At 42.3% G+C, this 24,928-nt stretch overlaps 1 protein-coding gene across 6 annotated transcripts in view; it reads right to left on the bottom strand.

Moving 5' to 3' along the window:
- The window catches only part of znf469 (zinc finger protein 469), a 181,108-nt gene that overhangs the window by 29,123 nt on the left and 127,057 nt on the right, over positions 1-24,928 (bottom strand). For 5 of the 6 annotated variants that reach the window (XM_071502919.1, XM_071502911.1, XM_071502902.1 and 2 more), the window contains one exon: positions 13,045-13,293. The gene's annotated coding sequence lies outside the window, so the exon portion shown is untranslated. Of the gene's footprint in view, positions 1-674; positions 2,407-13,044; positions 13,294-24,928 lie in introns of those variants that run through there. The other variant, XR_011694238.1, reaches the window with a different exon arrangement.

Below are 24,928 nucleotides of genomic sequence, written 5' to 3' on the forward strand. Positions count from 1 at the left end.
GGTACTGTAAAAGCTCGTCTGTTATTCCACATTTCCAAGCACTGGGTGCTTTTATTGCTGCACCAAGACTCACAAAAGCCTTGGGGCCAAATAGGTGTGTAATGGCATTGCACTGAATCCGGCTGGTTGACTGGCGTAGAGAGAGGGAACAGTTGACAACATAGGAGTCTGATCCACTCAGCAGTCTCTTAAGCTCCACAAACTCATTCTCACTCTCTTGAAGATTCATCTGTCCCACATCTTTCCCAGCCCTCTTCCTTCTTTTCCTTTTTTGCTCTTACTCTTGTCACTGCCCTCCCACTTGTGTTCCATTTTCCATCTTAATACCTCCCTCCTTTCATTTCTTTTTTCTGTCTTCTTTTTGTCTGGTCCTCTCCAGAACTTTGACTCTCTGTCTCTTTGGAGACAGACTCTTTAACAAGCCTGCCCCAGTGGGCAGTATACAGAGAGGGGAGGTTATTTTTAGATTGTACACAGATTAAAAGTGGAACGTTTTTCTTCATCCTTGTAAAGAGTCCTCTTCCCTCTCTTTCAGTCTGTAATGGAGTTTAGCATCTCTGTGGGGGATCTTGCGTTACCTCCCCCACATGTACTCTTCTTTTACCCTCCTCCAGACTCATCAACCCCCCCCCCCCCCCCCCCCCCACCCCTCCAACCAACACAGTCATCCTCTCCAAACACTGACATCATTCGACAGATCCAACTCCTTCCTCTGCCTGTGGGGGCTATTCTGTCTGTACAGCATGAAATGGGTGAGTCTCAGCTCCTGACACAAATCATGGAATGGGAGGAAAAAAACAAGCTGTCAGAAAAACACACATCTGCTGCAGGAAAACAAGCCCGATACATCATTACATCCTCAGTGGAGTTCTCCTCACATGACCTTCTCCTCAGCGACATTAGACTGGTGGTTGGTTTTATACACACACATGCACATACACACTATTAAAGGGTGCTAAAAGAATAAATCACACAACTGTATTAGGCATAATTAGGCCACTGCTTTAACCAGGAGTCTGGGAGGTGACGGGTGAGCTTACTTCAGCGTTTTCCTGTCTTGGACCATAACCAAAGTCTGACTTTTCCCTTCTGTCTCTGCAAACACACACACACATACACACACTTCCCCCACCATGTGGATCACCTCATCTTTGGCCTGAACTGGGGAAATGAGAGGGGGAGACATGGCCCTCTGGGTTTTACTAGTCCTACTCTCACTGACCCATACCAGGGTCTAAAGTCGGATACAGCTCCTGTTACTTTCCTTGAACTTAGGCCTGTTCCTTTGAAAATATTCTGTTTTTTGCATTGCAGTTTTTCCCTCGCCCTTAATTTGAAGGAGTGAGCTCTTAAAGAGCGGGTGATATTGCGTAGTAGTTGGCCTGGCAGGGACCAAGCAGGAAATCTTTCATTAAAACTCACTCAAGGTCCATCATGACTTGGAGCACTGTGTTAGATATTGAATAATAAATGACACAGAGCAATTCTGTTGAAGGGTTTATAATGCCCTCCATCACAGCCTGACCAATGAGCCCTAGGAACTTAGTTGAAAACTAGCACTAGAAAAATCAAAGATAAAGCATTGAAATTTTACGTTTCTGATTAATTTTCATGATATTCTCACAAAAAAACAAAGAGCAAAGGAGTGAGCGAGCAAGCTGTAGTAAAAGACGAGTGAAAAATGAGGAGGAATGTGATAAAGACAAACCAAAAGAGAAAATTAAGTCTAATCACAGAGAGCACTCTGGTGAGTTACAGCACATGAAACCACTTCACATTGCTTCTTTTCAAGCATATTTTATTGATGCTTTGGGGGCTGCACTCAGAAAACAAGGAACACATTTCGCTAATTGTTGATCACACTTATATATATCTATGTGGGATATGTTACTTGATCCAAAACATGTGGCGGAACTAAGAGAAGCTGCTCTCCAACAGAAATAGATCTGTATCCAACTGTTTTGCCAAAACACTGCCACCCCCACTCTTTCTTGTCCTGCTCTTCATCTCACTCACAAGGAAAATCATGGAAAACAAAATGTCAGCAATAATAGTGAATTTCTTCCATGAAACAGAAGAGCTGAGGTCCCGCATATTATTTCATAAGCAGAATGCACATGAGTGCCTCTGCAATATGAAGAGGCCCACGGTAGCTCTGGCTCAGACCCAGCCTGTAGTTTGCTGTCGTTAGAGGAAACCATGATAGTAATACCTCTGGTGTGCCCAGTCTCTTTCTCCCTTGCTGCTCTCCTCTGTCATTTTACTCCAAGGAGGTGCCTGCACCACAGTGACAGTCTAGCATTTCACAGAGCCATGAGGTTTTGAAAGGGCTGGACTGAAGTGGCTTTCCCTGCTGCATCAGTAGCTTTCCCTGGAGCATCAGAGACTGGGGGTGTGTGTTTATGTCTAGAGACAAGAGACACAGAGTGGCAGAGGTGGAAAGAAGACAGAAAAGGAGTTGTTCAGAATCAAGGAGAGTGAGGAAGATAACATCAGCGCTCTCTACTGATAGTGAGGCAGTCCAGGGGGATTCCCCAGCCCCTCTCCCTGGTGCACGCCTGTTTGTACAAGACAACTAAGCTTCTTAGATGTGTTTAAGCTTCTCAAGTAAAAACTGGCTGAGAGAAAGAGGCATTTGTGGTCCAGGCGATGATCTGCCTATTAGGCTCCCTATTGTTAGAAGAAATCTGAAAGCCCAGGGTTTCCTTTTTCAGAGCAGCAGCAGAAAAAGCCTTTCTGTTCCAGGGCTACAGGGCATTTATGTTGTTAACATACCTGGAGCTGTGCCTCTTGCAGAAAGCATTCTCATTTAGCCTAGGGCCTCTGGGAATGATAGGCAGAAGTATTCTGACAGTGTGGCTGGTTGCCATATACAGTGACTGGTAAAGTTGAAAAGTTAATGACTTGATATGCTTAATACACATGTTGATGGTCTCATATCAAAGTACCACTCAAACTATACAATGATAAACAAAATATAAATCTTTAAAACAGTTTAATTTTACTCCATTTGTGCAGAAAGACAGTTCTTGTATTCTGCACCTTTCCAGATGTACTTTATATACTGTAGTTACCACACACAACTATGATATGACAATATGTCACTTGTAAGAATCTGAGCCATATGCAGCTTTCCAGAGTCAACATCCTTATGATAATGCTGTTGGCATGAGCTGATTTAATACTGTGCTAACATGTAGCAGGACAGCCTTCCCAGGGCTACATAAACACCACACAGCCAAAAGCATCATCAACCTACTGCACCTCCAACTGAGGAGGCCACTGGTAGCCCACTGCGAGAGGATCACTCCCATAATCTGTGAATACATCGCCAATCTGTTGTATTTACTTATAATACCACTGTGGCTCACAGGGAGAAGCTCTATTAGCTTAGCCCAGCTGCACAAGCCCACTCACTAGATCCAGCAAAAGAGAGTCAGTCCTCTAAAAAAAATTCCCAGAACCTGTTGAGCAACATTGGACTATGCAGTATGAAATGCTGTACATCACTTGGCCGTTATGTCTTATCAAAAAGTTCATTTGCCATCCTGGCCTCGAGGAGAACCTAGAGGTCTAATATAGATTAAAAACAGTCTTATCTCAGTATCAGTGGTCATTTTAGGCCTCAGTAGCTGTCTAGGAGCTGATAGCATCTCACAGACTGTCAATCTCACGTCTGACAGCAGATGGAGAGTGAAATAGATTGGCAGATGAAGCCACAGTCTCTGAGTTCCCTGCTGGTTTAACCTTTCCCATCTGCATCAGTAGTCACACATGGTTCACATAACAAATATCTTTCTTCTCCTGGGCAGTTTAGGGCTACATACAACACGGAAATGAGATATACACTACTGTGCTAAGACTGAATCTAGAGGGGTGGGCACCAACTTTCTACAGCAGATATATAACCAGATAGTCCTGAGAAACCACATGGGGCCATTTAAACAGAAACATATGTAGGTGTGAGTGTCTGTGTCTGTGTGCAGCCACACACATACATACACACAGGTAAACAAACCCACACACACAAATATAAATACTCTGCCACATACTTACATACACACACACTCAGTCAGCTGTGTTGATGGAGATGACCATTTTGTAAATCGTAACAAAATCAAATGGGTTCAGGCAGAGTCAAAGATGCTACATGAAATGGGATTGCTACCACTGTGACAGGAAGCCAAACTTTGCCTACAGGGCTGTTTTTATGTTAAATTAGACTTTTTTGCCTGGATAGATAGATTTCCTGTTTTAGCAATCAGTGAAATGTTTATTTATGGATTGGCAAATATGACTGCCCACTGACTAAGAGTGGTAAATGTACACGTATAGCCTGATTTAATATTTCCCTTCTCATCCCTTTAGATTTACAGCTTTCCTAAATATAAAAGCAAAAAAAGAATCTGGGATACAAACAACAAACTGCATTAAAAAAAAAGAAGCAAGCAAATCAAAGGTGCATTTCAACCGGTCTGACACTCCCCTCAAATGACAATGTTTAACTTTAATTTATACTGAAGTTTGTCATTACTCCACCCCATCACTTCACCCATCTGCACCTCCCATTTGTACAGCCCAGCCACCTGTTTGAGCCCTATAAAAAGTGAGTGTATTACCCTTGAAAAGTGAGTGATTAGCACTTGAGGACTTGTGTGACCAGAACACATCTGTGTGACTGTATATATTCAGACCTGCAGCACTTTCTCTGGTTCCTGCAAAGTTTGTGCACAAATATCTCCATCCACTCTCACGTGAAGGGAAATGGACAAATGTGAGGGGAATGTAGAGTCAAGAGCTTTTTAAAGAGATACAGGCTGTATTAGATCAAGATAGAGGAGCCAGTAAAATTTCTGTGGAGTGCCTCTGGGACACAGTGAAGAACTATGAAGCAATCAGTCTATTGTTTTGCCAAGCATAAATAAAGACAATACTAACAATTAATTGCCTGAGCTAAGATTGCTATGGCATGTTAACCTATATGTTAACCTGTGAGTAAGACTGTGAGTGTGTATGTTTGTATGCTTTACTTTTAGTGTGTGGGTGGTGGCTGAAGATCCTTTAGGTTGAGGAAGTTCACACAAACACACACACACACACACACACACACACACACACACACACACACACACACACACCCTCCCCCTTCCCTAAAACAGACTCTGTGAATGTTTGGCTGTGCCAGCTGTGTGAGCTTGAGGCTGGGTGTGGGGTGTATACAATTGTCTGACAGACTGCATGGTGTGTATACACACAGTCATAAACAGATTCTGGAGCGGAAGCACTGATCACCTAGATGTGCTTGACCTTATGACCCAGGGGCTGAACTGTTATGTTTTCACTATGTGTAATACTTGGCCTGTATGGCTGGAGGAAACACTGGGTGCTGCACTGGACTACAGCCAGGAAAACTGTTTGTGTGTGTGAGTGTTTGTGAATGTCTGTGTGAGAATGGACGCACGTGCTGGAGAATTTTCCTGATTTCGTCTTTGTTGTTTATCTTCTTGTATGGAAGTAAATATAAATGATCCAATGGTCTGTTTGCGTGTCTGCACATGCAAGTGCGTAAACATGTCTGTGTCCAAGTCTTTGATGCTGCCCCAAGTGGCATTGCACTGTGGTGAACAATATGCTGAGAGAGAGAGAGAGAGAGAGAGAGAAAGAGAGAGAGAGAGAGAGAGACACAGAGACCCACTTCTTTGTGTCAAAAACATCAGCATTTATATACAAATAGAAGAACAGAATTATGTGCGTGCTGTAAAAGTGGAAAAACTCAGTCTGTATTGACAACTTTTTTGGAGAGGAGCTCCTTGAATATCCTTGAAACAACAGCAACAGCAATGGCTGAACACCTGAGAGAACAAATGAACAGCTCACGTGGCTTTTCAAGGTCATCATACCACACAGGTGAGGTGAGTAATGCTTTTAAAAACAGTCAAGACCTTGTTTGTGTAGGATGACAGTTTCACCATCAGACCTGTGGGGTCTATACCACACTTGAGTTTCTTATAGCAACACTGCCTTTGAAAACAAAGTGCCTGGGATTCTAAGCACTGTCATGATGTGGACTGTTTGCACTGATGCACTGTGATGTGGGTCTCTGGTAGGCCATATGGATACAGCAACTGTCTGATGACTATATTAACAAAATGCTGCTTTCCCTTTCTCCGTGTCTGTGTGAGTGTGTGTGAGCATGACTGAATAGAAATAAGCAAATTGTCTGCTCGCACTTCTTCATGTCATTCCAGCTTTCAACTCCTGACGGGCAAAGAAGCCACTGTGAACTCCTTGAGCAAACACTGTGGAGCGACGAGAGGGAGCATTGAGGGATGAAGATCTAGCAAACATGCCCGTTTGAACCGGAAATATTCAGCAGGGTTAGAGCTTATAGCTGTTTGAACCGGGGACACTAGAGAGGACCTGGCAAATATATGTGTGTTTGAAGGCCAAACAGTGTTGAAGGCAGAGCCCCCATGGGGAATCTGACAGTACAGCCTGATAGTGAGCTGCTGCTGACTCTCCACTGTGCTGACAGTTTAAATAAGAAGGCACAATAAGCTCAGTCATCGAGGAAAATATCCCCTCATCCCCTCTGTGAAGAAAAGGTGCCATTCATAACTCCACTGTAACTGTAAAGTTAATATAGATCCTTCTGCATTCACAGTGATGGAGAATACCCTCTACACATATCCCACACACTGAGAGACACAGAGAGAAAGAGATTCATTATCCCATTCTTCAATGGCATGAGGTGCCAGGTTCACTGACTGACAGTGCTAATTAGGGAGGCATGAAAGTTTAGGCAGCATGTGACTCCTCTGACCCATAAAAAAACCTGTCTTGTTTGTTGGTTCAATTGAGGGCAACATCTTTTCATTTTATCCAACTATGGTTCTCAAGTTACACTCAGTTACACCATTAACAGCCATAGTGTTTTCATAGGTTTTGTTTCCTCATATGAATGGCAGATTATTCCAAATGACAGTGAAAATAAGATCACTTCACACAACCCAGTAGGAGATGTGAGATGAAACAAAACAAAATTCCATCTATTGTGAGAAGTGGTGCCTCCTCTCTGAACCTGAAAATGACATGTCTGTCATCACTTAAAATGAATGTGGTCATCTGTCCATGACATAGATTGCTGTGCCATGGATGACAGTCATCAGTAGTCCTGTGCAAGGCTTTGAAGTGAGACCACAGCACACTCCACACACCCAGTTCTCATGGCTTTCCCTTTAAATAGAGCATGACATCAGACTGTGCGCAGGTCTACCGGTCTGAGCCCAAAACAAATGTGTCTAAACAATGCCACATCTGGAGCGAAATGCGGGAGTGAGAGGAGAAGAGCAGGAATGTAGCAGAAAGGGGGTTGAAAAAGGGAAAGCAGTTTAGCTCTAGGACCCTGGCCAAGGCGTCTGGGGATGTGCCTGAGCTATAATTTACTGGTGATTCCCCTTGCTGCCCTCCCCCCAAAGACCTGATGTCACCACTGTGGATCAAAGCATAAGGCAGAGTGAAAGAAGGTGAAGCTCTACTGTTGTGGTCTTTGAGCTGGTTAAAACACTATTCCTATCTTTGTGTAATATAGTGATATCTGGTCTTGTATATTGTAAACTCAGCACTTTGCAAAGTATTGACTAATACCAAAAAAGTGGTGTTATTCCAACTTTGACGCTGTATAATTTTTAACTTCCAGCAAATTTCAAAAGAATGTCAGAGAGAAACACAATTTCTTGTTTGATCTGGCTTATTCCTCTGACTTTTCTGTGCAGATACAGGAGGAGGTCTTCAGAAAGTCTTCTCAGGCAGCCTGTTCTTGTTGTCACTGTCAGAAGCAATCAGAGCTGCTGGGTCTGCATTCACGCAGCAGAAGGAACAGAGGAGCAAGGCAAATATTCAGGCCAATTTTCTGCCTGTTGGATAAAGTGTCTAATAAACACATGACACCTGATCCAACAGTCTGCCATTTGTCAGTAGACACATAATATGCTGCTTACAATCTGACAGATATATTTGGACTCATAATGAAGAATGCATAAAATGCACCCAACAATACACAAATACGTAAACGCTCATGCACACAATACCACACAGGCACATCAGTCTGTGAGCCTGTGAGTGGATTTGCGTGGGAGCTCAGGCCGCCCTTTAGACTGAAGGTGTGACATGACAAACAGAGATGGATGGAAGGATGGAAAATATGTTGAATGTGTCCTGTTTAAAGAGGAGGACACAGATAGTGCAGAACAGGAAGAAAGCAAGGAGGTGGGGGAAAGAGCTAAAATGATGGAACCTGACGGCCTCTCCTCTCCCACAGGTCATGTGTTTTACATCTGCACTACACTGAGTCTGCTCAGTTATACAAGTCTCAGCCTCCAAATCCCAATTACAGGCCTGATTCTAGTTGTGGGAAAACTAGGTGGTCAGTAGGAGCACCACCGGTTAGAGACAGCACCAGTGAGGCTGTTGGAAGCCGTAACTGACAACTGTGATACAGAATCTAATTTGATGAGGACGTTTATAAGTAAGCGTGTAGTTGCTCTACACATCTCACAGTTTGCCTGGCTGGCCTTCTGAACAGTTTGAGAGTGACAGCAGAGATGAGTTGAGAAAGAGATGCAGTCCAACTCTGGAAGCTTCCTGATGTTACACAAGGTCTCAGTGACTGCACTATGGATTGTATACAGAAAAATGAGGAAAATAAAGAAGGGTGAGTTGTAGAAAATATAGGAAAGTGAGGATGACAGTAAAATATTGAGGAATTAAAACCAATGTATGTGTGTCTGTTTCTAAAAGCACATTTTACTGTGGGACCTGAATCAGAATGAAGTGAATCAGGCTGTCATACTTTCAAATTCTCCCCTCTAAATAATGAAGAATGTATTATCTGCCTTCAGAAGAAAATTAATATGTATAGAGACATTTGCCATCCCTGGTAGGTTATGCTATTTAATTTTGTTTATAAAAAGCATCATAAAAAAGCATAATGAGAAAGAAAGCTCCAGTTAACACTACACTACAAATCATCCTCAGCTCATACCAAAAATTTCATTTAATTCACGCCACAATTTTTTTTAACTGGACAGATTAGACTATAACTCATTAATGTTTAAGGAAGAATCAATGATCAAAATTCAAAACATAACATATGAATGCAAGTGTGCTGTCACTCCTAAACTGATTAGGATGGGATTTGTCACACAGAGATCTATTTCTATGAGTAATGTTTGTAAATCATGAATCAGTTGACAAACACACAAAATGTTGAATTTTCCTTTCATTTTCTTTGATACTGTGTTTTTTGCTCATGTTACAGCAGCAACAGTTTCAAACTCCTCTTTTGCCAGTCCGACCAATGGAGAGGGAGGATGGGAGATCATCTCCAGGAGTCACATCACAATTCAGCATGATAGAGTAGTGTGTGTTACCCAGGGGAATAGCTACAGTATGGTGATATCAATTTTGGGTACAAGGGATTATGAGTGTTGTCAGTGAAATTTTAAGGAAAGCAGTATGCTATTGCAGTGTCTTCACAGTTTAGCAGAGTCACAAGGTTTGTTTCTTTGATAATTCAATAGTTAGTCTGACAATAAGCGAAAGTCAAAGCTTCTTAGGTAACTAAAGCAAGGAGAGATGTATTCATATCTACAAATCACTGCCGAGGAAAAGTTGACCGGATCAGGGCATAATGCACACATAATGATGATGAGATAAATCCATAGAAATGCATGGCTGTGTCCATGTGACCCCATTTGGTCACTGCTTTCTGCTTGAAATATGGCATTTATACATTTATCTAAATCCATATGAGCAAAACAGTGAGTGCTAAAGAAAGACAATACTGTAGACAACCACAACCTCGTTTAAATAGTTGCTTGGGGGGCAGCCCGGTAGTCGAGTGGTTAGGGCGCATACCATTTGGGCGCAAAGACGCTCTTAGCAGGCGGGCACCGGTTCGACTCCCGATCGGTCCGACTCTTTCCTGCGTGTCATTCCCCTCTCTACCCCCTTTCCTGTCAGTCTCCACTTAACTATAATAAAGGCATAAAAGCCCAAAAAAATAATAACTTTAAATGGTTGCTTGGACAAAGCACTAGAGTCGGTCAGACACAAAATCACCCAAGGTCACATAATTTAATCATAAAGAAGCATTTTCATTTACTCACCTCCTTAGACTATATCTCGACTAGTTATCTGACACCAAAATGCTGATGATGACGTGTTGATTAAACCACTGACACAAGCATTTAATTCTGAGGTTGAGATCAGTGTTCAGCTTTCACTACTGAAGTCTAATGAAAGTCAGCTCAGCACTGTCAGCGGTAAGGCTGGGAGGTCACACGTCATGACCCTGTCACTCCACATGGGAATTAAAGGATGAATAACCTCCACGGTGTTATGTAACCTTAGTGACTGGTCTGGACAGTACCTGCTGAGCTGATAATAAACCAACCTTAAAGTCATTATCATACCACTTAGACACTGAACTACATTTAAAACGTCGACTGAGTCTCAATATCTGGTTGGAGGATTATGATTAATGTTCTTCAGTAAGGATAAAATGTTAAGTGCAAATGTGCATTAATCATAAAAAGAATGGGTAAGTACCTGTCCTTGAGGTGTTAAATCATGCTTCCTGGGGTTATTTCTTTTCACACTCACTCTCTGCACATTCTGTGTGTGTGTTACAGGGAAGTAACCCCGAAATGTTGATCTTGTCATATTTCTCTCTCTAAGTAATCATGCACAGAGCACTGTTGAATGGAAAAGTAGGGGCAGTTGGGCTGTCAGGGAGTCTAGAGTTACATTATTGGGGAGTGTGAGAGGCAGGAGGTGGTAGCAGGGTCAGAGGTCACAGTGCCCTGACAAACAAATGAACCACCCAGTGAGGAAGTCAACAAGAGATGCTTTCCCCTGCAGCCCTGCAAGCCCTAGCAACAGCAGCTGCTGGCAAACATGTGTGTGACAAATGTGCCATCTGAACCAATGACAGGGTCTCAATCATCACCATATGGAGGTGCCACACAAACACACCAAAGAGGGTGGGAGAAAAATGAAGAAGAACAGACAAGACTTAGGCAGAAGACACAATAAAAGATAACAAGGCAGTTATTGATAGGATATGTCAAGTATTGTTCACATGGGAACAAACTTCCCTGACTCACTGGTGGTCTGATTGTAATACGAACTCTCTCACAGCTGAGCAGACTTCGCCAGTAGGGTTAAATGTTATGATGACTCCCTGTTGGGAAAATCTTGGGAGAGATGCTGCTTGTTAGCTAGACTGCAATCAAACAGGTTTTTACTGTGGGTTCTATTGTTGCCCTTTAGGGCTTAATGACCAGCAAACTGTCTCATGATGGCCTCCTTCTGCCATTATGTCCCATTAAAATAACCTTTTATACACACTGTCCTGAGTGACAGACCAGGTAAAGTCAAACTGGAAGTTCACATACACAGCACTGCTTTCGCTCCTCCTCTGGGTTGCGTCAGAAGAATTTTTACAGAATTTTCTGAGTCCCCTGATGATTCATTCACTTCCAGATCTATATTGTATGGTACCCACAATGTTTTCAATCAGTCCTTTTGATTTTCCACACTTTCGTTTCAGAACTTTATTCGCCTCAGCTTATCTCATGCTTTTTTGTATTTTCCTCTCTCTCTCTCTCTCTCCCCCTCGCCAGCTCTGGAAAGTACATTCACACAGTTCAACAGTGACACAAGGACCGTCTCCTTCATGGCAGACCATGCTTGTGTTTTTTCAATTAAGCCAGGCTCCTGTACACTATTCATTTGGGAAACCATAATTCTCATGGCCCAGCAGAAACTAATGGAAAGTCGCTTAGTTTTTTTCCGGGAGAGGTATCGGAAAGACCCGTTCGCTAGAAGTGTGTCAGACTAGTGGGGATGGAGAGCAAAACCGTAGGAACACTGTGAGAAAACAGTAGGTGTTGATAGGAGGTGAAGGCCTCACCCAGGGGTAACAGGGTGCAAGAACTTATAGGGTGAATGGGAGCAGGAAGGAGGTGAGTGAAAGAATACAGATGGATGGATTTCCAAGGGAATGTGGATGAAAGTGAGTAAGTCGCTGGCCGGATCTGAATTGCCCAGCGGGGAGGAGGACAGATCCACTGAAATCACTTCAAAGTCTGGTGTCACTGGGCTGCAGATGAGTACAGACTGTCTCCTGTTCTTTTTATTTACAGAGATGAGCCCCAGTAGCCTGTTGCATCCATCTACCTTAAACAGCAATCAACAGGGCAAATAACATCTCCACACGTGCCCACACACACACACACACACACACACACACACACACACACACACACACACACACACACACACACATTTAGGTGCAGCAATGCACATTTTTAACAGCCTATTTGCAATCAGAGAGTAATATCACTGTATGGCTGTATATTACACTAGCACTAGACCAAACCAACAATAAAATCAACAGAGTGATATTCAATTTACCTGACAAAAAGCCTTTCTGAAAAACAGAATTAGCAAAGAATATTCACCTCCAGTGAACTGTTACAAAAGTTCCCATCCCGTAACTAATCATCCAATCAGTCCCATCATCCTTTTTCCAGAACCTCTCAGCCAGTCTGACCCTCTTCCTTGCCTGACCAGTAGGAGCCATTTATCAACATTAACATAAACCTCTCACTGACTGCTGACTCAGTCTGTGCTCACACATAAACATTGTAGGAAACGTGCAGTGATACAGACACACACACACACACACACAGTATATTCATGTGTGCATGCTCACACGTGCACAGGCATACACCTACCTACCTACCATTGCTTTCTCAATTGTTTGCACACACATACACACACACACGCGTGCACACATAAACATTAAATGTGGGAGGGACCTAAACCGGACAACCCCTTTACACCCCCACCCACCACCACCACCACCACCACCACAACAATCAACATGGACAGACAGACAGTAAAGGAGAGCAATAAGAGAGAGACAGGCAGGAGCAGCACACCAGCACACAAGAAGGAGACTGTCTGGAGTCTTACCTCAAGAGTAATGCTGTGGAGTCGCTACAAGTGAAAGCCTCATGACTATAGTGGTCTCTCTCAGTCTTGGTCTCTTTGTATCTTTCAGCTGTGGGAGGCAGGCGCTGACACACACAGGCAGCACAGAGCAGAGCAGAGCAGAGCAGAGCAGAGCGGCGCAGAGCGGCGCAGAGCGCTCGGCACACTTTACAGGCAGAGAAAGCAGTGGAGCCACGCAGATCCTGGGCCCGTCCGCTCACACTCTGCCTTCTGAGGATGAAAAGAGAAGACTTCATTAGCAGCTGCAAGACCACGCCTCCATCCCTCTAGTCTCCCTCCTCCCAAGCCCTCGCTCCCTCCCTCCCCTCCTCCTTCACTAGCTCCCCGCTTCCCTTCCACACTCCCAGCCAGTAGCACGCTCCAGGGCCTGTCCCAGGCAAGAGAGGGGAGGCAGACTTCCAAAGAAAATCTCCCATCCCACTGCCTGCCAGCACTGTGCAGTGCAAAGAGAGAGAGGGACAGAGAGACATAAGGAAGGAGCTGGAGAGACAGAGACCTGGCATATAGCAGATGGCTTGAGTCCACAAACTGTTATTTGTTTGTTTTGAAATGTTTTTTAGTACACTGCCTCAGAATTGTTTGAGCTTAACACTTCAAAATACAATGAAGAAGGATGAAGTGTGTGTGAGGTGAGGGGTGAGAAATGACTATGAGGTAAAACAGAGAAGGAAAACAGAAGGAAGAGAATTAAATAATTAAATTTGGACCAAGTGAAGAGTGTGAGGCAGCAGGGATTCACGGAGGGGGGGGGGGGGGGGGGGGCAGACTGGCAGGCAGACGGAAAGAAAAACACAGACACACTCAGAGCGAGAAATGGAGCAAGATGGGTGATCAATTTGACAGTTTTAAGAAGAAAAGTAAAAAGAGAAGACACATATTTAACTAGGGGTTCTTGAAAGTTCTTATTAAGCCTGACTGTAAGAAATTCACTTCAAAAGAGTGTCACTCATGAGGAGGCATGAGGAGTGTGTCTGTGTGTGTGTGTGTGTTTGGTTCTAGGGGGTGGGGACAATGTCTGTCTCTGTGTGTTTTTTTTTGTGTGTTTCTATAAACCTGTCTGTAACTCTTTGCAAATTGCTCCAATTGCCAACACCCAGAATAAAGATGACACTTTTTGTCCATCTTCAATCCTTTTCATTCTCGTTGCCTTTTCTTCTTATGCCGAACTGAACTCTCTCCCCATCAGACGGGGAAAATAGGCCTAAAAGCACTAGCTGTTTACTGTCTGTAATTATGTGGGGCTGGGTACACTCAACCCAGGCAAGCTCCACCACACACAAACCTAGCTCTACCGAGTCTGCCAGTTTAAACCGGGCCATGGCACAGCAAGAGAGGAGTGTAAAGTAGAAGAGAAGAAGAGTAAAAAATAAAGAAAAATTTCTAAAAAATAAAAGCAAAGTTTAATGCTTTAGATCATCTTGTAGTTAAGAAAAATGTTTTGGCAAAGAGGAATTTATTCAACTTTAGAAAAAAACAGGCGTAGTACAGTATTATCTAGTTCAATGGAGGTCAAACTGAACTGCAGGTCCTTGACATGAAACAGCATAAATTCAAGTTCAAAGGAGTGTTTTCCCAAGAATTTTAGAGAGCTCATATGCTGGTAAATGCAGTAGGTTAATATCCAGTTCATAGCATAACAGTACAGCCTGCTGAAAATGAGAAAAAAGCCACTACCATCACTACATCAACCAGGTCTGCCAAACCTGCATATGGTGTGCAATTTGAAGTACTTTCACAGAAAAGCTGTGCTGTGATGATACAAAATGATACAAATCTAAGATACAGTGGTACTTTCTGCTGAGAGAAACACTAATACCATATTACAAAACAACATGAAAAACTAGAGGACTGCAGGAAAAAAAACAATCCAAAAGTTCACAAAAGGATCAAAAGCACCAAAAAGTAAAAAAAAAAAAAATAAAGCACATTTTTTGGCAGCACATGAAGAGAGAAATAACAGGGATTATACAGATTTATACAGATCTGTGGCGATGTCCCATACTGGCATTAACACCTACACAGACCCTCTCTGTGGCATAATGGTTTCAAATTTACATGGGTCCACAAAACAGTACTTAAGGTTACGGGCTGTCTTGTGGGTTGTGAAAGCCCAGGCCTGGGTTAGTAGAGTGATGACAGAGAAAAGAGAGAGAAACTCATTTCAGGGCACTTTATTACTAAGAAACACTAATCCTCCAAAACCAGAGACATGGACAGCCACTCTGTGGTGTTTTATGCCTTTAATCTGAGGCTTTAGAGACAGAGAAAAGACTAATCCAACATCTGAAAGCTGTTGTTTGTTTACTGTCTACTGTGTAATCAAGAATTGTCATTACCATAACGCTAGTAAATAGACAAAAGTATCACAAAGTAGCCATATAATGAGGAAAATTAAAACAGTAATGACAGGCTGTCAGTCACACTTTGCTGCAAAAAGGTATGATTGCACCTCAGGATCAAAAACTGGGATTTAGGATTGAGGTGGAATTTACTAGAAGGACACAATATAATATCCAACCACTAGGGGCTGAGGTGAGCTATAATATACATACAGTGCATTTACAGACAGGTATGAGGTATGGGGCACTAACCCTATAAAACAACACCATTCTCACCTTCCTCCATGTTTCTGTTTTTGAGAACCTTTGGGCCTCTTGACAGCATAACTGAGGCCTGTGTACCTAGCTTATTTTTAGGTTTGTGGTTCTTCTTTCAAGAGGTTCATTTTAATCATTAATCCAGTGCACCACACATGCTGTACAACAACTCATTAGGAAGATTTAAAATAACAGATGTTATCATTTCTGATGAATCCTGTTACAGTAAACTCAATTCAGTCCAATGACCCAAATAAACACAAGACAGTGTGGTGCTTGGTGCACCAATCAGCTTGTTACAAAGAAGAGGTTGGGATGACAGGTCAGAAAATTTCAAATATCTTCTAGATTGCATATAAGCATACGATTATAACCGATTAAAAAGGACATCATTAAATACCAAAGTATGGGGAGATATGAGTGTGTATCTAAACGCTGCTGTGTTTAAAGCATCTTTTACACAGAGTACACCGCAGGAAGCACAACACCATTATCTCACAGGAACTTCACGCTATAGATGAGCCATAAACATGCTGCTGCTGCTGCTGTGACTGGATTTCAAAAGCCACAGGAAAAGACATTTGACAAAACGCCAGGCTAGGATGGGCCAAAAGGCATGATAGAACAGAATGAAACTCCTTAACACCAACAACTACAAAAGTAGTTTGTGGTAAGAACACATATGAATGCAAGCCAACTAAACAGAACAAGAACATACAACAGGATTTAAAGTTTATGCAGTGCATCAGAAACAATGTGCCTTTGGGGGGCAGCTGGAATCACATTAGACTTCATGATTCAATCATAGATTGTTGTGAAATTGAAATTTCACTCTTAACAACCTGAATTGAAAGCAGAGTTGAGGCGAATGGAAAGAGGGGACTTTGTGTTCTTAACACAGAAAACCTTTGTGAGATGTATCAAAGCGAAGGAACCCAAGTCTGACTCCTCAACATTTCCAGGATGAATATGGAGATTGTTAAAACCTAGCCCTATAGCACGTGCACATCAGGACATCAATGGCTTGTATTATACTAGTCTAAACAAATATCTTTAGTTCAAACAGGGCATTAAAAAAACTGTTTTTATACTTTACCCTTAAACCCATATTCTCACTCTGCCATATCTCTAACATGTCTAAATGGACTCTCTCTCTCTGTGGCAGAAAAAATCATATAAAACACCAATGCTAACCATATAAAGTCTTTTAATGACCTTGGAGTATTCAAACCTCCCCTAAGGGAGCAACACCTCGGTCAAAAAACAAATTAAACTCTGACCTTTTGGAGGCAATGTACAGGCAGACATTCATTGACCTACTGTACAGTTATTACTAAATATATTCCTCTAAAGCTAAATATAGCCATGGGAAAAGCATGCTAAAGCTCACACGTTATACAGTAGCTTTTCTTGTCTTCTAAAAAAAAACAGAGACACAATATTGAGGAACCAATTGTGAACTTAAAAGTAAAAGGGGTGAATCACTGTAGCCATGGCAGGGAGACAGTAGAGTCAAGTGTCAAACTCTGGCTGTGTGCCACAGTGGCTGGTGCACACACAGTCATGAATGTGTAGTAACCGGGACTGCTTCTTGGACAAGACTTGACAGAAGATTGCTACAGGAATGATGAAGCCTCAGGTCTGCGTTTTATACAATAATTACCTCAGCTTGACATTTACTGTATGGAGGTACTTAGCATGGCATCAGCGCCGTAAGTACAGAAAGAGCACTGTTTTTCCTCCAACTTGTAAAATGATATCTGCAACCTAATTTTGCCACAGTTGCTCTGAGGATGTAAAGTACCAGGGTCAATCCAGGTTATGTTGGTGACACACCCAGATCCCCAATGAAAGACCTTCCCATCACCACCAACACCAACACTACTCTAACTGTCAATTAAGGGCACTGAGTGTGGGCACTGACTACATATGGTGACATTATTCCATGACTCACCGACTGCTACACACCTGAAATGTCCAATCATATATTAAGTATTAATAGCAGGAATACTGTTTTACACACACAAGGACTAGTTCTATGAGTGCATTGTGTGTTGACTAGAAAGTGCCCCAGGAAAATGAGACAGTGGGTTTCAACCAGACACAGGTAATAGTGGCTGACCAAAAGGTCTAACACATCCATTCCCTCCCTCTGTCTGTGCAGCTTTTGGGCTCTGGAGCTGCCGGGCTGAGTGGCCAGCCTCAGCTCTGGGAATTTCACACCTACAATGGCCATGACCAGCGTCGGGCAGAGCTCATCACACCCTGGTGTTCCATTTCTGACCCAGAGAGCCCAGTGGCCACGAACACATGCTCTCCCCCAGGGCAAACACGGGGCACCCCAGCCGGTGTAGACTTAGCAGCATGGCGATGTGTACTCGCCCCGCCATGAGGACCACGACTGATGATGTTCCCAGGGAGACAAGGGCTGAGGGTTTGGGCTGGGAGGGGGTGGTGTGGAATAGGGAGGGGCTAGAGGTGAAAGAAGAAGAGATGAAGAATGGGATCAAGGCCCTTCTTAAGTGTCTCATGATCTTGGAGGAGCAAAAACAGACTTAACTTGGTTTCTTTAAAGAAAAGCATAAGTAAAATTCACCTTGAGGAGTAACAAGCATAAGTTCTTGAAAGGTTGGATGCCTTTGCTGATTTACTTTGATAATCTAACTAATGTAACTAGGAAACCACTTGACTTGAGTCTGGAACGACCAAACTTGTATTAATTGTAGGATGAGAGTATGAGACTTCCTTATGTGCATTTGGTGAACAATTTGTCTTCTTTTGTCTCGGATTTTGCTGTGTGCAAGTTTTTTTCTAAATAATGTTTAGGGAGGGAGTGGGGGGATTTACTATTAAAAAGTATTCAATACGTGATTTGTACACATTGAAATAGCTAAAGCAATGGCTTCTAGGTAAACATATTGCAAAAACAAATGAATGATGGTTCAGGTATGGTTAGACAACTACAAGGTTAGTTGGTTATGGTTGGGGATGCACAGACTTGACTTTGTCTTTGATAAGACAACTAAAAGACTTGCTTAAAGTTAGAGAAAGATCACAGCTATGGGTAATGAACTCCAGTCTCATGCTGGAAAGTTGAATGTACCTTGGACTCCCCATACACAAGCCTGCTGTCTGCTTACCTACATAAAGGGAATACTACGTACTGCGTTGGCACTGAATGTTGGCAATGAATGTAAATTCAACTTAAATACTTCATTCAGCTCAATTTTTTTGTAAAATGTTTCTTAATTTACTGAGCACAGAATAAATAATGTTTTTACTCTAGGACACTGAAACAAAAACACAGCCCATTTGCTAATCATGTTCACACAGTGAAAACAAGATAATCACAATGCTATGCCTCACTAGACTGGTGTCTCAGGCTAAACTGTAGTTAATTGAAGGGTAACTGAGTCAAAATGTCATTTATGTCTGGAACACAGTGATAAAATGATGCAGTTAAATACTAAATCACATATCAATGTTTCCTCTTTGGGTTCTATTTTCCGGTGTCTTTATTTTGTTCGATTAAAGTGTCTGGGTTGAAATAGAGAAGGGTGGTGGATAGAGCTGCCATTGAACTGTAGCAGAGCCACAGCAAAGCAAACACACAGATGCCTGGCTCTCATCTGCACAAATAGGCCTTTCAATCCTTCCCCTCACTTTTGTCCCATCAACACTTCACTCTTCATGGAGACCAAAGCCACCAAGTCCAACCTTCGTTATGCCCACCCAAACCCCCCAAACACACAGAGAAGTGAATGGTGTCTACTGTACCTTCCACCACTCCCCACTCTGTGGGGTAGAGCACATTTTGACAGGCCTGTATTTATGGATGGTTGGAGTCCGTGTTGGAATGAATCATGAAAAGAACCAAAATCATCTTGCTGGATGTTCATTTATATTGAGTGTTGGTCAGCTGTGTGGGTCTGCGTGTGTGGCCTGCGAGAAGAGAATGGGGCTTGTGTGAATGTGTGTGTATGTGTGGCAGCGGAGGATTAAGATAAGCCCTCTAATGAGCAACAAAGTAGGTTTGTTATTCTGTGTTTATTATCTGTCTGTGTCCCTATGGAGAAATACGCTGCATGTTTTCTCCACAGAGACTATGTCCAACATTAGGAAGCCAGCCTGGCTACTAAGTAATTTTACAGCCAATTTAAATCACCAATATAACCAATGCTATGCTATTTAAGGATAGGTTCAAAAATGTTAAGTCTATCTTAAAACAATAATCATGTACATGGAAAAGGGTACTGGTCTCTGTGATTGTTTATCCGTGAACAGATCCCTTTCAAGTGTGACTCTGAATTATTCAATTCTAGTGGGTATCTTTTAAATTTACAGTCTTATTATTGCAAAATTTTATCTTTATGTTTTCCCAGGCATTGTCTCTTTGCTAAGCTCTGGTGGACACAAAGATTTCGTACTAAAGTCACAGTAACTTTTAAAAATACCCATTTGACTGAATCAGACTAATGTTAGCTTCAGTTTTAGAACTTTATAATGGCCTTTGCATGAACTAGGACTGGATCTCAGTCTCTTTTACTGGAATCATTTTAGGAAGAATGCAAGTTCAGTCACTCTTTCATATGCTCAATAAACATGTGATTAATTAGCAAATTTTTGTGACTCATCTAAACACCAGTGTTATGTGTGTTTCTGCAGAATGTCAATTATAAACTGGTGATGTACAGTAGCTGCTTAATGATGCTTGATGTGTTCGATGAGGTTGGCCACAACGTTGATAACAGCAGAATTCACAAGAATTTCTAGATATGTGCTGTGTGAATGTGAAGCATTTAGGATACATTGACTTTTACTGGATATAAACATTCCTCTCCACATAGAAATTCAAATTTGGTCAAAGGACATACTGGAGTAAATGTCCAACAAATCACTATTATCTTAAAAATTTACTTAATAACAGTAGTCAAATCATTAAGTGACTATTGACGTATGTTCTTTTAATCTCTCTCTCTGTTAGTCTCTCTTTCAGCACACACAGTCATTCACACACACACACACACACACACGCCGCACGCATCGCCTGATGAATCCTTCAGAGTGCACTGTCTCAGTGGGTGTGTGGTAACAATGGGAGCTGGGGTGAGCTATGGCAGACTACTCTGGTCCTTCTCCACATAAACCTTTAATATGAGGCCTCTTCAGCACCAGTCGGCCATCTAAAGGCACTGTACCCTGTAATTGACCTTAAAAATACTTTCCGTGGAGGTCGGCAGCCATGTCATTGGCCTTCGGCCCAAGCAGCGGCCGCATCTCCCCAGCCCAGAGGAGCCTGGGAAGGTCTCACAGCGTATATTTAGTGGCCCCGTCCTTTGAGTGGAGTAGAAGATGCAGATAATGCCAGTCTGTGTATAAAACCACTCTGCCGCCCACAAGTGGGCCTCTCACAGGGACATTTTCCTCTCACAAGGGGATGTGTTTCCTGGGGTCAGAGTTTGGTTATATGCAAGCCAGGTGAATGTACAAATGTGGGAGGCACTGACCAGAATCTACATCTCCTATGAAGGAGGGGCATGTCAACATCTTTTGACCTTGTAAGGCAGGCTTGTTGTTATAAACACATCTGTGGTGTCACGTGGACTCAGTTGATGTTATAGTTCACCCTGGGCACCGGGAATTACAGACAAAAGAAGTAGTCATTGTACAATAGCTGGAATTTGGCAGTGTGGGGAGAAAATATGACAAAATTGTTGTTTTTCAAAGAGTTGATCTGCATCAATGTGGGAAAATATGACAGTAATGTATCCTAATGAGGTGACATATGTCAACCCATGATGACATGTGTCACGACGCCACAAGTTTGTGTCGCCTATTTGTGAAGATGACTGCCACCAAGCAGAATGGGAGGAGGGGCTTCCAAGAGGAGGGAGAAAAAATACATACATTCATCTGATGCTAAATCTACTGTCATACAACAGGGATGTCCAATGCACCCACCTCATTTACAGTTAGATCAGTGCTCACACACACCTGACACAGCCAGCAATGAAAATGACAGAAATTGGCCAGACAGAGAGTCAGTATAATAAAAATGTTATATTCTCACATAGTTGACTTCTTACAATTTTGATGAAAAGTCTGAAACATAACACATATCAGCAGCCTCTTGCTCCAAGTCAACCTGCAATGACCTCAACTTGTCAGGATATAGCAATGTCCTACTTCACATGTTCAACACACATCAGCTCTTCAGAAATGCAGTACATTTAACTCATTGTCCCAACCCAGCTTCTTTTCTATGACTACTTTATCTTTCTGTATGGCATGTTCTGCATGTGCATGTGCAACAGATCAACACTACATAGATATTATACAAAACATATGGACATTATACAGAATATCATAGGAAGGGGAAACCATCAAAGAAAGCTGAGATGGAGGTTCTCTTGTCATAACGCAGAGCTATTCAACTGTCAAACATACTGTGTATGTCCACTCAGCTATGTTTGCACTATGCAGCTCTATTATCTAGACAAATACTCATATATATACAATACTAAGAATAAATATTACTTGTGCTAATATAATTTATTATTTATATTATTCAGTTTTATGACAGTCTTTATTATCAGATCCAACGAGTCTTCCAACCTAAACAACTGTATACATCGCTTGTCTCTTCCCTCAGATACGAGTCATAGGAGCATACCAACAGTAGGTACTGTATATCTGACCTTTGTCATCATGGTAACAATAAGACAACCTGTAGGAGCATACTAGCTGCAGGCATACTGGTCCTTCATTGTCATGGTAACAAGAATAAACACACAGTTAAGGTTGTGGAACAGTCATGGTGAAAAGAAACAACACTGACTATTGATTTCACACAGGAAACAAACAGTGTGTGAAAGTCCTTGTGGTCCTCTTTGGTCGGCCCATTCATTGGTCCATAGGTTGGACCATTCATCCACCATGACATGTCTTCAATACGGACTTTGCCACTCTATACTATGTCACCTAACTTCCTCCTTTGTTCCTGTCCTAACTACTACGGCTGCTAGAGGTTACCCAGCAACAAAACGTAACTATGGGTCGTAATAAGCTGCTTACATAGACAATGGCCTTGTTTTAGTCTAATCAGATCTTAATTCTATTTTTTGGTTTTTGATTTTGTGTTTTGCCCTTATTTATAAGGTTGCCCATAACTGTAACATGTAAGTACATATATACAATGTGGTACGTGCTGTATGTGTTGTAATTTAAGTTAAGTCGTAATTAAAGCATTAAGGCACTTGAGTCTGTTTGCTTGTTGTCACTCATACCTACCATAACATTCCTGCTGGTTTCTGTTAGAGACTGTTGTCAGGGGCATCTGCACGGTAATTTATGATTTCTTTCACGAAAGATCATTGTTGAAGATAAATCACAGCTTTCTTCTGTCTTGTAAATTTTTCAAAGGTGAAAACTGGAGTTCATGTAAGAACAAAAAACAGCCTCCACCCCCTCCTCCACTGACCCCTTCTTTCTGACCGGCTCACGCAAGACTCTCTGCATCTCTGGAGGCAAGTTCATTTACACATCTTAGAACAGGAGAGCGACGCAACAAAGCCTTTCATCTAATGCGAGAATGTCATTTTTAGCATTTTCACAGTTATAAACCACTCCAATAAAAAAAGAGTGGCCCTCATCTCTGACAGGTGGAGTTATGAGCAATCATCACAACAGATTCTGCTCGACTCATTGCCACTGGCCACTGATATTACATAATACTCATATATCTACTTTTACATCTATCTGAGGCTCTTGTCTATTTTCCTATGTAGCATAAAGAAATTTTTATGTGTCAGTTCAGCTCAGTTATGGGCAAGAGAGAGCAGATGGGCCAGTGTTTACTTGTAGCGTGTGCAATCACACCTTTAAATTCCTCAGAGTAGCAGTGAGAGATGTTGCAGTCACTTGTGCCTGCTTCTACTCCTTACTAGAGGAAACCAGGGGAAACAAGCCTTGGCAAGCTTTAGCCACACCATAAGCCAGCTGCCGTCATCTAACTATAGATTTCATGGCCTCTAGCAACGCACAGTTGGATCCCACACAACAACAAGGCACTAGTTTGACTGTGTCCTTAAATCTTGTCTTGAGTTGTTCAAATGCTGTCATAAACTAAAAGGATATCCTTAATATTTTACAATAACAGATCATCTCTTGTTATCTTCACATCTTTGTTTAGAAGGTCTTTAACTATGCTCATGCACAAAGTCAAAAAGATAGCAGGAAATGGGACAAAGAAAGAGAGAGAGAGAGAAAGAGTTTCTCCTCCAGAGTTGCTGCCCCTGAGTTTAAAATCTGAGCCCAACAATAACAAAGAAACACTTTTGATCCGCGGTATAAAAGGACAGCTACAGAGCTCGACAGACCAGGGGTTCATGTGCTCACCGTGGTCACGGTGACAGATCTGCCGACCACTCCTTGCCCATCTGGGCTGCCGGTGGCACTCTGCCTGCTCTCTGAGGACAGCGAGTTCAGACCAGTAATTTAGTTCAGATGAGGCAATATTTCCAGATTAATACGAGCCATATTCCTTTAGAACTGTCCTTTCTTTCTTCTTCTCCTTCCTGCATTTTTTTTACATCTTACATGTCCAAAAACGTCTGGCTGAGGATGAAAGGAAGAAGCAGAAGAGAGAAAAAGAAAGTCAGCGAGGAAGGATGAACAAATTTTATGCTTTGTGAGGCAGACACACAGGATAGCCAGTACCAGTATGACAATAGTCTTTCTTTCATTAGCTTTCTTTTGATCATCTCCTAAAATGCCCAATGATCCAATTTTATTGATAAGGCAGCGGGAATTGTTTGCTTTGTGCTCTTCCATCCACTCCTTCCCTGGGGTGCTTCATGTTATGTACAGAATGGATAGATTTAAGCACTATCGTTCATCCACTCATCATTTTTACGTCATCAAGTGATGTAAAATAAGTTAAATAAACCTGTCAGTAGTGCTCTGTTGCTGCGAGGCAGACGCTCTGAATCCTAAAATGCCTGGAATGGATTCAACCAGCTGTGGAGTACATGTTTAAAGATGCTCCAAATAACCTTGAGCAGTTTTCATTTTCAACCATTTTTGAGGAGAGATCCCTGATCATTAAATGTGTCTGGGTTTCTCAAGAACTTAATGTAAGCTGCATCATATCATATAATGAAATTGCTCCGGCTGTGATTAGCTTGGCTTGGCAACAGTATCAGTAGTTGGGATTCAGGAAGTCACAGCTGTCCCTGTCCTGCAGCTGC

This window comes from Trachinotus anak, unplaced genomic scaffold (genome assembly GCF_046630095.1).
Source record: "Trachinotus anak isolate AG129_WGS33_773 ecotype Australia unplaced genomic scaffold, CSIRO_AGI_Tana_v1 ptg000002l, whole genome shotgun sequence".
NCBI classification, from domain to species: Eukaryota; Metazoa; Chordata; class Actinopteri; order Carangiformes; family Carangidae; genus Trachinotus; species Trachinotus anak.